We start from the raw sequence: 16497 nt of genomic DNA, 5'->3' as shown, positions 1-16497 counted from the left end.
TTGTTTCCAATTGCACAAAGATAAGAAAACTACATTTCATAGGATTTGATAACTTGAAAGGTTTTAAAATAAATAATTGTTTCTTGTTTTAAGTTTGACTACTTCATGGTTTCAATTTTGCATGTTGTCTTTTCCATCACTTCATACTCTTAAAATCTTTACTGAAACCAGTGTTCTGAATCAGAAACGTATAATTTTGTACTGCAAATAAACAAAGCTGACACAAATGAATATTATGGATACTAATATTCAAAGAAAACTTGAGTATATTTGTATAAATTGTACTTCGTGTGTGTGTGTGTGTGTGTGTGTGTGTGTGTGTGTGTGTGTGTGTGTGTGATGTTGATAGGATAAACTACATTTCCACAATTCTGTTTAGGGAATACCACTTAGAAGATTTTTGTATATATTTAGGAGGCTAAAGGGAAGAAATACCATGTTATAGGCTGCATAAAGAACATTTCTCATGAGCTGAGTCAACTTATTGATAAGAGCATCAGTTGCTCTTCCTCCTTAAGATCACCCTCAGCTTCTTTCATTCCCATACCAGCTTAGTAGGTGGAGCTCTGTGTCAAAGGGCTCAAACTTATGCAGGATACCTTTGCTGTCGAGGTCAGGGGATGTGACCAAATACCACATTTAGTGGAGCTCCAGCTACATGTGTGGTTTCTACCCTGCCCTTGATCTGATATAGTAAACACTCAACTTACCTTCCTGACAACCTGCTCAATAGCAGCAGTGTTCCAAGCAACAGATGTGGAGACATTAGGCTTAAAGGAACTATTTAACTACTATCTACATTTGTGTACTGCACAGCTTGTTATGTTAGCATACATGTAATATCCCCTACTATCAATATGTATGTAAGTATCCCATACCAGTTCTCCTTCTCTGGCTAACCCCTGTCTTGAAAAGGGTATTTGTGGGTGCATGTGTGAGTGTGTGTGTTATTGTAACAATAGTTTAAATAGTTTAATATATTAACACCATTTCAGATATAAGAAAGAGACCAAGAAGAAAAAAGTTTCAAGAACTTACTTAGGTCACATAGCAAGTAAGTAAGGCAATCAAAGTTGGAACTCAGTTAGATGAGCTTTACATTACATAAAAGGAATAAGGTACAGAAACCCAGGTAGGTTTAAGTGATTTTTCCGAATGACTCAGTTGGCAGTGCCAGAATCCTTATGGACCAATGGTAGAGCATACATGTGTTGAACATGAATGGAAGCAACAGAAAACACAGACCAAGGTTTGCTTGTATTATCATTGTTCTTTTCTCTCAAGGTGAAAGAGCAATGAATGATTAATCACCTGTCTACATCTGGCTTTATTTATGAAATCTCACACAATCAATAATTGATTGTTCTCTGGAAGTACCAACTCACAGACGCAAAAAAAATGACTTGTTCCTTCCAGAAAGAAAAGGGACATGCACTTGATGTTTTGGAGATAATGGGGTTAGGGGAGGTTTCACAGTGACAATTGAGATTTGATAAATACTTAAGTGGTAGACTTCCAGTGGAAATGTTCTGTGATTATTGTTTTTTTCCCACTCAATGACAAAAAAACAAACAAACCATTTTTAGCCAGAATATTAAATAATTTTCAATGGAAAAGAATAGCAATGTGAACAAGCAATGACAACATTACTTTTTTATTTTTTTAAATAGTATTTAACTTTAGTCATACTTGCCTGAAATTTGTGTTAGGGCCATATGATCTTAATTATTTTTATTTTCCACAATGATGATTTTTCTTAGGCCAATTTAGCAATACAATTTTTCATACTTCTTCATTCAACTTCTTTATTTTTATTTATTTATTGTTTTGGGCAGGAAACCATTTTAAATAAAGGGCATTTTTTTCTTGATGAGGGAAACAAATAGTGTCACATTTAGCATGTAATACAAAAGGAAAATTGATGAATCATATGAACAGTCCAGAAAGTTTTACCTGCTGAGCACCTAAGTTGATTTCCTTAAGTTGGATTCAGTGATCTCTATAGATCCAAATTCTTTTGTGGTTGAGATGCTGCTAGTCATTCAACATGTCCCCCAGCATCCACACCCCACCCCCCATGTTAAAGATAGTAGAAGACTTAGGAGGGCAGAAGAGAAAGGCAGGAGGTGTGACATATGGAGAAGGCCGTCTCCTTGTAGTCTCAGTCTCTATTCAAATTTATTTTTATTTTTTTTTTTTTGGTCAAACTCCTAGTCATGGTAAGACCTAAACTTTGCAGTCATCTATGGAAATGGTGACTGTCTGAGAACAGGACCAGGACAATGAAATCTATCATTCCTAAGCAAAGTTTGCTTTCACTATTGCCCTTCCTCTAAACTTCATTTCCAATGTTTAACACTCTGGTTCACAAAGTAAATATCACAGGACAGGGGTCCTTTAGTTTATTGTGTCCCAGGGCACCTACATGATAAACATTTAATTTATTTACTTAATGAATGAATGAATTAATCAATCAAAGAGAATGAATGGGAGTTTATATTATTTCATTAATTTCTTGATTTCATTAGTGTATTATAGCCATACAAAATAGTGTGATTCACTTTGACATATTCATAAAGGCATATAAAAAATTTGCTCCATTTCACTCCCTGGTACTTCCACTTTCCTCCCTGATTCCTTTTCATTACTTTTCTTCTTCCACTCTACTGGACTTCTTTCTATTTATTTATTTCCCTTTTAATTCACACATTAGAGTCACTAAAAAAAATTAATTTATTGTGATATACTTAGACATGCATGTAAGATAATCTATCAATTTTAGTTCCAAGTTTCACTTCTTCCCCATCTTTCCTTCTTCCACTTCTATGCCCTTCTTCTATCCACCATTCTCCTTATTTGCATTAGGTTTCCATTTTCTATTCCTTATCTCTCCCTAGCAAAAAATTCCACTCTTGACCTCAAGTCTGACTTATTTCATTTAGAATGATGTTCTCCAGCTCCATCCATCTACCAGTAAATGACATAACTTCTTTATTTATGGCTGATCTGAACTCCATTGTGGATATATACCACATTTTCTATATCCATTCATTCCTTGATGGGCAGCTAGATAGGTTCCATAACTTGACAATTGTTAATTGTGTTGCTATAAACATGGCTACAAATGTACCACGAGAGTCTGCTGATTTTAGTTCTTTTGGATAAGTGACAAGGAGTGGGATAGTTGAGTCATATGGTGTTTCCATTCTTAGTCTTTCAATGATTTCTCATACTGCTTTCTAAAATGGTCATAGTAATTTACAATCCCACGAACAATGCAAAAGTATGCACTTTTCCCCACATCCTTATCAGCATTTATTGTTGTTAGTATTTTTAATGATTGCCATTCTAACTTCAGTGAGGTGAAATGTCAATGTAGTTTTGATTAATATTTCCCTGATTGCTAAGGATGTTGAACATTTATTACTTAATTTATAAAGTGGTGTGAATGAACACAGGGGCTCACACGGCTAGAAATGTTCTATCTGGGAACTGGGGAGTTCTACCTGGGGAGTCCTTAGTGACTTTGTTTTATAGTGATGACATTATTGCCTTTTCTTTTTTCAGAGTTGACCTACATTTTATCTTACATTTAGTTTCCTCTATTTTCAAATAACTTGCCTAATTTTACATGTAAAGAGATATCTCAAAATAGGTAACTTTTATAGGTTAACATTAAGAATGACAGAGGTCTAAATAGCTAAATAAAAAGACTATATGTAATTTGAGCAAAATGTTTGTATTTTCTTTTTTTTTTCCCCCCCTTGGGCACTTTACCTTTATAGGATCTTGCTGAGTTTCTGAGGCTGGCATTGAACTTGTGATCCTCCTGTCTTAGCCTCCCTAGTTGCTGGGATTATAGGCATGCATCATCACACCTACTGATTGTTGTTGATTTAAATGATAATTATATTATAATGGTCTTTTACTTAAAGAAAGCATAACTTTGGTATATTAACAAATATTTCCAACTTCACATTAATCTGAGAGTAAAGTAATAATATCAGTAATAATTGTGAATATGATTTCTTTCCAGTGATTTTGGAAGGTCTTGGGGAACTTAAACATATTCCTATTTTCCATGTAGTGCTATGTAAAATTTTGGTATTTTGATTGCAATTTTCCCCAAGTAAACTTTTTTCTCCAGGTCTGTGCTTGCAAGTCTGTGACAATGACGTAAAAAAGGATGATATATCTCTTAACAGTGCTGCTAAATGCCACCTGTAAAAACAGCATGAAAGCAATATAGTGAGGAACAGAACAGCGGGTATGATGGTGTTTGTGAAAGTGCCAACTATGTATTTGTTAAAGCTAATGAGGTGTGAAAGATAATTCGACTTATCTTGATCCTGTCCAGACTTTGGAGGCATGTTGGAAAGTAAGTCCCAAGGGAGAAGAAAGGAAAAATGCCTAGAGTAAAAGCAAGGGCCAACAAGAAAGAATAAATTTTTTTTCTTCAGTCTACCAAAACCAGACACCAAATTATAAATGTTGGCTTATGGGTTCTCCTAGATGCCAATTTTTGTGTCTGATAAGTGAACTTTTTTTTTTAAATTTTTTTATATTATTATGATGCTTACCAATGTTGAAAGGAGTTCTACATTAATATGTGAAAACTCTCTGTGAAGCTGTTTGAGACAAATGGGTTCCATATTAAAGAATTTATGATCCAAAGTAAAATGTAGTGTCTATTTTATTTTTTTTTATCATTAGGAAGAATAGTGAGTTCAAACCACAAATATGTTTATCCTTTGTTCAAATATTTATAATGTCAAAATATTTCTAATATTCCATTAGTAACTTTAGAAATTATCTCATTCTTCTGCCCCAATGAAATGCATCTTAGCTCCATATGAAATCAATCTATAAATACTCATCAAGAAGTAGAAACCTAATATTAACACAATAAAAACTCTGTATACAAGTTTATAATTATCTACACATTTCTTATTCACTACAAAAGATTTAGTGAAAGGTACCTTAAGGGCAAACTAGTTAGAAAATAAAGTCATCAGTTGTTGATAGCTATTGTCACCTTCTTTTTTTCCATTTCTTGAAAAATTTGTTCTCCTTTTCTAACTTGGTGATTCTTACATTTCAGCATGTACTTAAGTCTATACATTTCTTAAATACTTAAAAATTTTATATACTATTCCATTTGATACATTCAAGGAAATTTCAGTGAAATTTTGCATGATTCGAAAATGCTCAGTTATAGTTAATATGAAACTTTACAGCCTAACACACACACACACACACACACACACACACACACAAATGTAAGAGTCACATATTTGGCTATGTGAATCTGAAAACAAAAAGGTAAGATTTTACAAACTTTAAATTTTAAAATCCCAGAAGTTAATAATATGCATCTTAAAATTGTCCAGTTAGCATATTTTTCTAGCTGGGGTGAGGGGCAGCTAAAAATTCAGTCTGTAGGTACTTTTGGAAAGAAATGATTGTGGTAGCTATACTGCTAGCAATATTATGGCCAAGTCAGTGGTATAGGTTACATGGAAAAACAGTAGATAAGGTTGAGACTTAAAATGGAACATGAGCCTAAAATTGAAAGTCAGATAAAGACCATGGTAGCTTTATGTTTTGACTGAAGGAAGAACGACAGTAAACAGTGTAACATAGCAATCACGCCTGCCTGGAGTGAGTCAAAGTAAGCAAATGGGATCAAAGAATTTGTATGTGGTAAGAATTTGGAGATTACAGTGGAAATGGTGTTGACTACCAGTAGAAGAGTCAGAATCATCTTTTTTTTTTTGGCTATGCAATTGTTTGGCTAGTGTTAGTCTATCTAGAGCATTTGATAATTGTATTGATTGTAACTTTAACTAAGGTTATTTTGGCTTTTAGAGCAGTGCAGTTAGGGATACTTGAAGGCTTCTTTCTGGGTCAATAAACCATTTGCAGTACTAAGGACACACGAACACACATACAAGTACACACAATTACACAATTGTACATTAATAATATAAATTTAGAGGTAATATATTAATTCCATTCTTGTAAACTTGAGTAAGAATGCTTGATCTAGATAATTAAAACAATACTTAAAATGTGATAGACATTATCCAAAGTACATGTATGAAGACATGAATCGATGTGAACATACTTTATATACAAACAGAGGTATGAAAAATTGTTCTGTATGTGTAATAAGAATTGTGATGCATTCCGCTGTCATGTATTTAAAAAATAAAATCAATTAAAAAAATGTGGTATATATTGGATATACAAGGGACAAACCTCAGTTTTTCTTTCTTCCTTTCCCTGACTCCAGGGTTAGAGATGCAAAAAAAAAAAAAAAGATATTTATATCTAAGAACATATATTTTGAAACTTTCAATATTAGAAACATATGTATCAATTCTCAATATATTCAACACTACTGTTATATCATTCAAGGTTCTGCAAGAGAAACAGAATCAGTAAAGACACACACACAGAGTCATTCTACAGTGGCTTCTTGGTTCAAGGAACTCTGAAAAGTATCAAATTCCATACATACTTAATTTTGAGTAGAAAATGGCATAGTTTTGCCTATATCCAATACCCATCATACTGTGCATTTAAAGTCATCTCTATGTTATTATAGTATACATTGTAATGGAAATACTATGTAAATAGTTAATATACAATATTATTTGTGGAATAATGACAAGAATAAAATATAGACACATATTCAATATAAATGAAAAATTTTTTTTCAAATGTTTTCAATCTGAACTTGATTAAATCCAAGCTGTGCAACCTCCGCATAGAAAGGGCACTCAGAAATAAATAAATAAATAAATATATATATATATATATATATATATATATATAATTTTTTATAAAATATAATATAAATAATTTATTTATAAAATATATTGGTGTATATAATTAATAACATATGAGTTACGCATACATACTACACATTATATATATTATATATTCCTATTATATTTTTATATATATATATATATAAATACACACAACATATATACATATATATGTATAAATACACACAGCTTTTATAGAATTGGTACACGCGATTTTGAGATCTGGCCACAAATCTTCAAAAACCACACCACAGGCCATCAGTTAGTACAGGATGGAACATTTACACATAACTTGAAACTGGAGTAGAAAGACAGATTATTTCGTTTTTAAGAAAACTTCAGTTTTAGTCTTAAAGACCTTCAACTGCCTAAGTAAGCCTCCTTTCCTACATTATCTAATATAATATCCTTTATTAAATCAATTGATTGTATTTATTAACTACATCTATAAAATAAGCTCACAGTAGCACTGAGATTAGGCTTTGTTGGAATAACTGGAGACCATAACCTAGCCAGGTTGACAAAGAGCAAGTAACCATCACAATTATTTTCTACCACAATTGAGCAGATCATGTTTTTTCAAGTATTAACGAAATGATATGGATGACTTCTTTTAGAGAGCATACAATGTGGAAAGCACAGGTTTTATTTTCTGAGTTTTTCCTTTTTTTTTTTTTTTTGCAGTGATCACGTTTTGAGACACATGTGAGTGTGTGCATTTCTAAAGGTCTAATTTGTTATGGAAATTTCCAAGCACATGGTTAACACAAGGAACAATACAATGAAAACCAGCTTCAACAATGTCATTCAGCTTCAACAATTATCAACACAGTGCCAATCTAAAATACACATGTACTCCTTTAATCACTAGGTTGTATTCCTTCCTGCACTTGATTCTCAATCTAGAAAAAGTGTGAAGGACTACCTGAGGGCTGAGGGAGTAGTAGAGAATGTGGCACCTCATGCTGAATGCAAGTGATAAACTCAGTGAATAAACTAACAGAATAAACAGCACTATTTTTTTTGTTTTTTATATTTTCAGGTAGTGAATGCAGTTGAGTTATATGATACCACCATTTATTGAATATATTTAATGTTCCTTTTGAATAATTATGAGAAAATATCACAGAAAATATGTTATATATCTTAAGAGTTGAACTGATATAATTTAAAAGGATATGAAAATAATCTTTTTAATTATATTACAAAAATATTTTAAACTGTTTGAGATTTTAAAGTAAGGTAGAAGAGAACACAAATTTTCTATTTATTCATTTTTAGTAAATGTTCATGATACAGAACAACTGATGGAATAGAAGAATGCTATATTTCTTTTAGCAAATGTAATATTGCTTTAATGTAAAACTTTGGTTCAATTGCTGTTTTCCCTTTGAAAGTTTAAATGATCAATGAATCCTGAAAAATTAACTGAGCACCTGAAATCTAACAGTTATGGTGTTAATACTCGTTGAGCTCTTTCTATTTTGTGTCAGAAATAGGCATAATAGAGTCCATGGGTGGGGGAAAAAAGGGCCCCTTAAAATTATTTAGTAACAGAAGTGAATGCCACATGATTATTACCCTTGTCTTAGGGAAATATGTATGATAATGTATTCATTATTGATTCTTTCTCTGTAGGACTCCTGCTTTGGCTCATTGCTCATTTTAAATGGCTCAGTAAGTCACAAGATTTGTCAGTGCTTTCTCACTTAGCTTTACATCATTTGTTTATAGCATCTGCTCAATAATAGCCTGTGTAATGGATGTGCTTCTATAGACTGCAAGAATTTAATGCATAATGCAGGTGTATATTAAATCTGTTACACATATGTCACGCCCACAATGGAATTGTTTGGAGGCAACTATAGACAACTGTGCATTCTTTAGTTCTGTATACCAAAGGCTTAGCATTGTGCCTAGAACAGTTTGCACTCTACAAATGTTGAATGAATGAATGAATGTGAAAATGAAAAAAAAAAAACTGTTTATTTTCAGTTTTTTTTCACAGTGACATATACTGCTGTGCTCTGTTTTCAATCCTAAATATTAATTTCTGTTTTTTTTTTTGCTTCTCCAAACCCTCCATTTTGTCTTCATATTCTTAAGTCTGATTTTGATCACTTAATCAAGTGTTATTGTTCCCTTTGACTACTGAGTTTACTTTTTACTAACCAGTAATAGAAGAAAAAAGATATAAAGAACAGATATGGTAAGTAATAATATATAAATAAAAATTGAAATCAACTTAATGCCAAGCACATACTTTTATTTTTATTTTTAAACATTGCATTATTAATGTTTAGATTCAGGTCTTGTTCATTAAACATGAATAAACTACCAATCAACATAAGACAAAGTCCTCCCTAAGCATCCTGTAATGAGAACACACATCAGGTTCTCTGATACTAACACAAATCTTATTTCATTTATGAAACAAAATCTCATTTAAAGTTTTTCTATTTTAAGAGTTCTCGTATCCATATAATAAATATATAATTGAAATGGAATAAATATTGGATAAAAGTTAGCATTTTATTATTCAATTTAAAAAACAATGCATATTAATATTAATAATCTCAATTGGAAGGATTATATTGAGATAAAACAATCAACTCTTGCAAGAACAATATGAAAGACAAAAAGAAGTCATATCAATATAATATTGAAATTTGTTATTTTAAAGAAATTGGATCCATTATCAATTTTTTCACTATTCTTCCAAAAGTGTAGTGCTAAAATCATGTATTAATTATTTGTTTAAACTCTCTAATTTTGGTGTAAGGCTGAACAATCTTGTTTGAGTTATTGCAAAAAATTTTCAGTGGCAGAGTAAATGATGCAATGTTCATCAATTTATATATTTAATTCAAGATATTTATTGATATGATACTTTCTAAGAAAAATGATTTTTATTTGTTATTTCTGAAATTAGGTAAAATGTTACAAATCATAGTTTTCATAGTAATATCTTGCCTGGGTATTTCCCTGGACTACATAAACATAGGTTGAAGTTTAAAGACACTATTTGACATATATGACATAAGAATGATCTCATTATTGAAGCTTTAATTAGATCATAATTAAATTGCTGGAGATTTCCAAAGACATATTTTAAGATACTGTATGGGTTTGAATTGATTTTCATTGAGAAAATGCAGGTGAATATTTATTTCATAAAACAATGAGATCACAAAAATGTTTGTCTCCCAAATTTGCATCTCTACCTTTCCCCTTCAAGATTCATTCTCGTTGTTATTATTTATCTTTTGGCTGCTGCACATGATTCTGACTCAATTTTTTTTCAAATCCTTGTTCTGGGTTTCAGGGAACAATTTACATCATATTCTCACCTGGACAGATCAGTTCATTAGTGCATGGTAGGGAGGTGATGATGTAGTTTTTCCTGTATTCTGATCCTGTCCTGTAGTTGTTCAGAGGAAGAACAGTTCAGTGGGATAAAAGAGGAACTCTCCTATAGTGCAGCTTTAGAGTGAGAGGAATAAAATCCACAGGAAGGAATTCCTAAAGATTCATGGATTCATCATAATTATCCATTTATACAAGGAAAAATCATTTTTCTTATATATAGAGAGACAATCAGCAAAGTTTTATTATTTTTCGTTATAATTGTATTTAGTTTCCACTAAGTGAGTTTAAAGTCAGCTTCTGCAGCATAGAAAGAATTATCCCACCTGTGGATGAAACTGAGACTAAATGAACATGCCCCATTTTGCTGGAAGCATATGTAAAGAAATTTGCAAGGCTGGGGACACTTAGTGTCTAGTTCTAGTGATAAGAATTTTAAACCAATCCATATAGATGATTTTCTATTCTACTTTAGAGACTAAATGATAGATCTTGGAAATAAAATAGAAAATTCCAAATTTCATTTGGAAGTGATTTCTACCTTTTCTTCTAAACCTATTTACACAACTATTTTCTAGAAACAGAGATGTTAGTTACAGTGAATTTATAAAGTATTTCTTAATCATGAAAATGTAAACAAAAGAATCAGATAAAAGATGTTGACATTTTCTGTTAGATTGCAGGCAGAGTTAAAGTGAAAGGAAAAGGAATAGGTAAAAGTACAAGCACCAGAAATAAACCGAGTATTGTATCTAATTGTTGTATGCAACTAATTGAATATTGAGCCAGTGCTAGAAAATAAATTAAATTGGGCAACCTTTTGAATATCAGTAAAACAGTATAATAAAAATAATACTTGGGGGTTAATAATTAGAAAATTTATGGTACATAGTATTTAGAATATCTGCATTTTGGAAAATTGCTTAATATTAATCAACAAGGATTAAAGAACGTTAATTGATAATCTATGTTTAGATTTATACTGGTAATTAAAGCCAATTCACACATTAACGAGATGACTTCTGTAGGTAAGAATTTAGATTGAGAGGCAAGCTGGCAAAATAGAGGCATTCAACACTGTCTGTTCCTCTACAGAACAGAACCAAAGGACTGGGTATGTAACAATATGAGGAGGGGATTTGCCATGATTGCGTGCTGGAAACTGAGTGCAGATAAAACAAAACCTGGTAAAATGCAAGGACTAAGTAGAATAGCAAAACAGGAGAAGTGTAATATCCCAGGAAATGACACCCTGCACCTCGGTTGGAAAAGGAGTTATCTCCTCTCAGAGGAGGTAAAGAAAGAAAAAGTCACACATGGCAGAGAAGGTGACACCTAACATGCAAAGTTGTTTAAGCTTGAACAACTAAGTTTCTTCAAATCTGTATAAGCTAACTTTTGAGACGAAATTCAGGGCATCTCTCAGCAAACTCTCAAGAGTGCTATAAATTGTAGCCAGCTTTAAAAGGGACCTCTATCTTGGGAGGATCAGAAATCACACATAATTATATATTAGGGCTTCTGTGAATACCCTGCTGCATTAACTAGGTAGGTGTCCCCACCAGGCACTTTGGCTTGGGGGAGTGTCCATGAAGCAAAAACACACAGTTTTATGCTTTGGGGTAGTGCATGCTCTGACAGGGAGAGGAGAACAAGGCACTGGTCTCTGAAATCAGCTGTTCATAGAATCTGCTTGAAGGGACAGAAGTGGTATGAGGCAGGTTTGAAGGCACTGGAATCAAAGGAAGCAGGTCCTTGGGTTTCCAAAACCCTCTCCAGCTCAAAATTCCATGGTTCTATTGCTCCCCCCACCTGCAGAGGTATGTGGGAATCTGTTGCAGCTTTGACATTTGCCACAACCTGACATGCAAGAGACTAAAAATATCCACAGCAAATATACTTCTTGCACTCTGCTTTCAACCAATTGGAGAGAGCTGAGACAAATTTTAACAAGCTGTTTCCATGAGCCACTACTCCCCCCACCATACCTGGATGATTCCAATCTTAGAAGACCCAGAGAAAAGATTAGATCAGTATAGCCTGTGGCCATATGCCCTTACTGGTGTTTCCAAGAAAGTTGGCTAGGAGGAATTTTTTAGCTCCTTTTTTCCTACAAAGATTCTGTATTTCATTTTATATTACAAAAATTTTAATTTTGATCCTTCTTCTTTCTCATTTTTTCCATATATATATATGGAAATTATATATATATATATATATATAATTTGCTGCTCTTGTTTTTGTTTTACCTTTTCCTTCTCCTTTTGAATTTTTTGTTTCCAATCTTGGGAATTAAGCCCAGGGCTTCACACACATTGGACAAGTTCTCTGCCTATTCTTAGGTACATTCTCAAGTCCACTGAGGGATACTAAGCTCCGGTCTGGCTACAGCCCAGCAATTCTGTCATGATAAAGAACATTTCTACTTAAAGTAAAAGTAGAGACAAAATTTTGCTGTTGAACTTTTCCCAGGCAAGCACAGCTTAGGGGAGGTTTAGGTTCTGCTCCAGGACACATACCCCACAGTAGCTGCAGACAGAAATACCCAGTGGTTGCTGACATCACATCTATGAGAGGCAGCTACATGGATTGCAGCTACACCTTATCAGATTGCATAGGATTGATAAGACTGAAGGTGAGTCACACAAAAAGGGAGTTTTATAGGAAATGTTTTCAGTGAAATAAATTTTGAAAATTTCTCAAATCTTGAGGAAGATATGTTTATTGAGGTATGAGGAGCATGTAGAATGTCAAGTAGATATGATCAGAAAAGAAGCTCTCCACCACATATTATAGTTAAATCGATACAAGTACAGAATAAGTAATATTAAAAGCTTAAAAAGAGAACTGCCTAAGTCATATTTAAAGGCAAACCAATTAGACTAACAGGTGTTTCATCAAAATTTATGGAAAATAGCAAAGGCATACTAAGATGGATATATATATATATATATATATATATATATATATATATATATTCTCTCTCTATATATATATATTATATGTATGTATATTCTCTATACACACACATACACACACACACACACACACACACACACACATACTATTCTGAGACAGCTCAAATAAACAAGTTAATGATGCATCTCAAGGTCTTTGAAAAACAAGAGCAAATCAACCCAAAAAAGCAATAGAAGAAAAGAAGAACTAAAAATCAGAACATAAATAAGTGAAATAGAGACTAAATTAACAATACAAAGGATCAGTGAAACTAAAAGCTGGTTCTAGGAAGGGTAAAGAAATTGATGAATTCTTAATTAAACTAACCAAAAGACAGAAAGATAATATCTAAATAAAATTAAAAGAGAAAAATGAAACATAACTGAAACAACTGAATTTCAAATGATCACTAAGAAATATTTTGAAAAACTTCATGCCAATAAATTGAGATATTTAGAAGAAATGGACAAATTTCTAGGAAAGAAATCATGAAAGGGAAAGCAATCCCTTGAAAAATAGCCGCAAAGGCAAAAAGTAATAATGACTAGGAAAAAGTCTCAAGATGTGAAAGTCTTCTGTAATCAAAATTGTACAATATTGAAGGGAAAAAAAAAAACGAAGAAGATACTCAGTTCAGTCAGAGTTTTTCAATGCTATAACCAACAGACCTCACAAGAACAATTTTAGAGAAAGAAAAGTTTATTCAGCACTCATGGTTTCAGAGAGCTCAGTCCATAAATGGCCAACTCTGTTGCTCTAGGCCAGAAGTGAGGAAGAACATCATGGAAAAGGGATGTGGCAGAGGAAAGCAGCTCAGAACATTGCAACAGGAAGCAGAGATAGAGCTCTCCTCACCACAGACAAAATATACACCTCCAAAGGCACACCCTCAGTAACCTACCTCCTCCAGCTACACCCAACTTGCCTATAGTTAGCACCAATTAATCTCTAAGAGGGGATTAATACACTGATTAGGTTAAGACTCCCATAACAATCACTTTATGTCCAAATTCTCTTGCATTATCTCACACATGAGCTTTTGGGGAACATCAAAAAAAAAATCTAAACCAAAACATTTTATGAGCTGGAAAGTTCTTCCATGTTCAAGGATTAGTATAACTAATATTTTTAATATGTCCATACTACCCAAAGTTATCTATACATTTAAGCAATTTCTATAAAAATATTAATGACATCCTTCTCAGATCTAGAAAAAAATCCTAAAATTCTTATGGAAGCACACACACACACACACACACACACACACATACACAAAACAAAAAAACAAAAAACAAACAACAACAACAAAAAAAACCTGAGAGCCAAAGCTAACTTACACAAAATAACAAATGCTGGAGGCATCATGATACCTGATTTCAAAACATTCTCCAAAGTAGTTGTAACCAAAATAGTGTGGTATTGGAAAAAAAAAATACATAAATGAATGGAAAAGCATGGAGGACCCATAAATAAATCCATGCATCTTCAGTCAATGTGCTGGGTAGTAGTCACTAATGAGCAGTGAAATCTGTGACAGCAGGGTGTTAGAGGGTTTCTTTGAGATGCCATTAACAAACAATCAAGTAACCTATAGTAAAACAAGTACACTAACCCTGAGAATAAACAGATGGGGACAAAGGGAGCCAATTTAGAAATACATTAAGAAAGAAGGATACGAATCATATGGTCATCTCAATAGATGCAGAAAAAGCATTTGATAATGTACAGCACCCCTTTATGTTCAAAACCCTACAAAAACTAGGGATAACAGGTACATACCTCAACATCATAAAGGCAAACTATGCTAAGCCCCAGGCCAATATCATTCTAAATGGAGAAAAATTGAAGGCATTCTTTCTAAAAACTGCAACAAGACAGAGATGCCCTCTTTTACCACTTCTATTTAACATAATTCTTTAAACACTGGCCAGAGCAATTAGACAGATGAAAGAAATTAAAGAAATACACATAGGAAATGAAGAACTCAAATTGGCACTATTTGATGATGATATGATTCTATACCTGAAAGACCCTAAATGTTCCACCAGAAAACTTCTAGAACTAGAAAATGAATTCAGTAAAGTAGCAGGATATAAAATCAACACTCATAAATAAAAGGCATTTCTGTATATCAGTGAAAAATCCTCAGAAAGGGAAATGAGAAAAGTTACCCCATTTTCAATAGCCTCAATATATATATAAAATACTTGGGAATCAATTTAATGAAAGCGGTAAAATACCTATATAATGAAAATTACAGAAAACTAAAGAAATATATCAAAGAAGACCTTAGAAGATGGAAAGATCTACCTTGCTCTTACATAGGCAGAATTACTATTATCAAAATGACCATAATTCCAAAAGCACTATACAGATTTAATGCAATTCCATTCAAAATCCCAATGACATTACTCACAGAAATAAAAAAAAATCAATCATGAAATTCATATTTAAATAGTTAAAGCAATCCTTAGGAGGAAGAGTAAAGCAGGAGGCATTACTATACCAGAACTTAAACTATATTACAGAGCAATAGTAACAACAAAACAGCATGGTATTGACACCAAAACAGACGGGTAGACCAATGGTACAGAATAGAGGACACAGAGACTAACCCACAAAATTACAATTATCATATATTAGACAAAGTTGACAAGAACATGCATTGGAGAAAAGATAGCCTCTTCAACAAATGGTGCTGGGAAAACTGGAAATCTATATACAACAAAATTAAATTAAATCCCTATCCCTCACCATGCACAATACTCAACTCAAAATAGATCAAGGACTAAGGAATAAAACCAGAGATCCTGAGTCTAATAGAAGAAAAAGTAGGCCCTAATCTCCATCATGTGAGATTATGCCCCAACTTCCTTAATAAGACTCCTGAGGCACAAGAATTAAAATCAAGAATCAATAAATGGGATGGATTCAAACTAAAAAAGTTTCTTTTGAGCAAAAGAAACAATATGTGAGGTGAATAGTGAGCCTACATCTTGGGAGCAAATCTTTCCCCGTCACACATTGGATAGAGTACTAATCATTTGGTATAAAAAGAATTTAAAAAGTTAAAACACCCAAAAAAAAAATCAATTAACTCAATCAATAAATGGGTCAAGGAACTGAACAGACACTTCTCAGAAGATGATGAACAATCAATCAACAAATACATTAAAAATGTTTACTAGTAATTAGAGAAATACAAATCAAAACCACTTTAAGATTTCATCTCACTCCAGTCAGAATGGCAGCTATTATGAAGACAAACAACAATAAGTGTTGGCAAGTATGTGGGGAACAAGTACACTCATAAACTTCTGGTTGGACTGCAAATTGG

Source organism: Callospermophilus lateralis, unplaced genomic scaffold, assembly GCF_048772815.1.
Source record: "Callospermophilus lateralis isolate mCalLat2 unplaced genomic scaffold, mCalLat2.hap1 Scaffold_147, whole genome shotgun sequence".
Lineage (NCBI taxonomy): Eukaryota > Metazoa > Chordata > Mammalia > Rodentia > Sciuridae > Callospermophilus > Callospermophilus lateralis.
Note: the sequence above shows the minus strand (reverse complement) of the source record.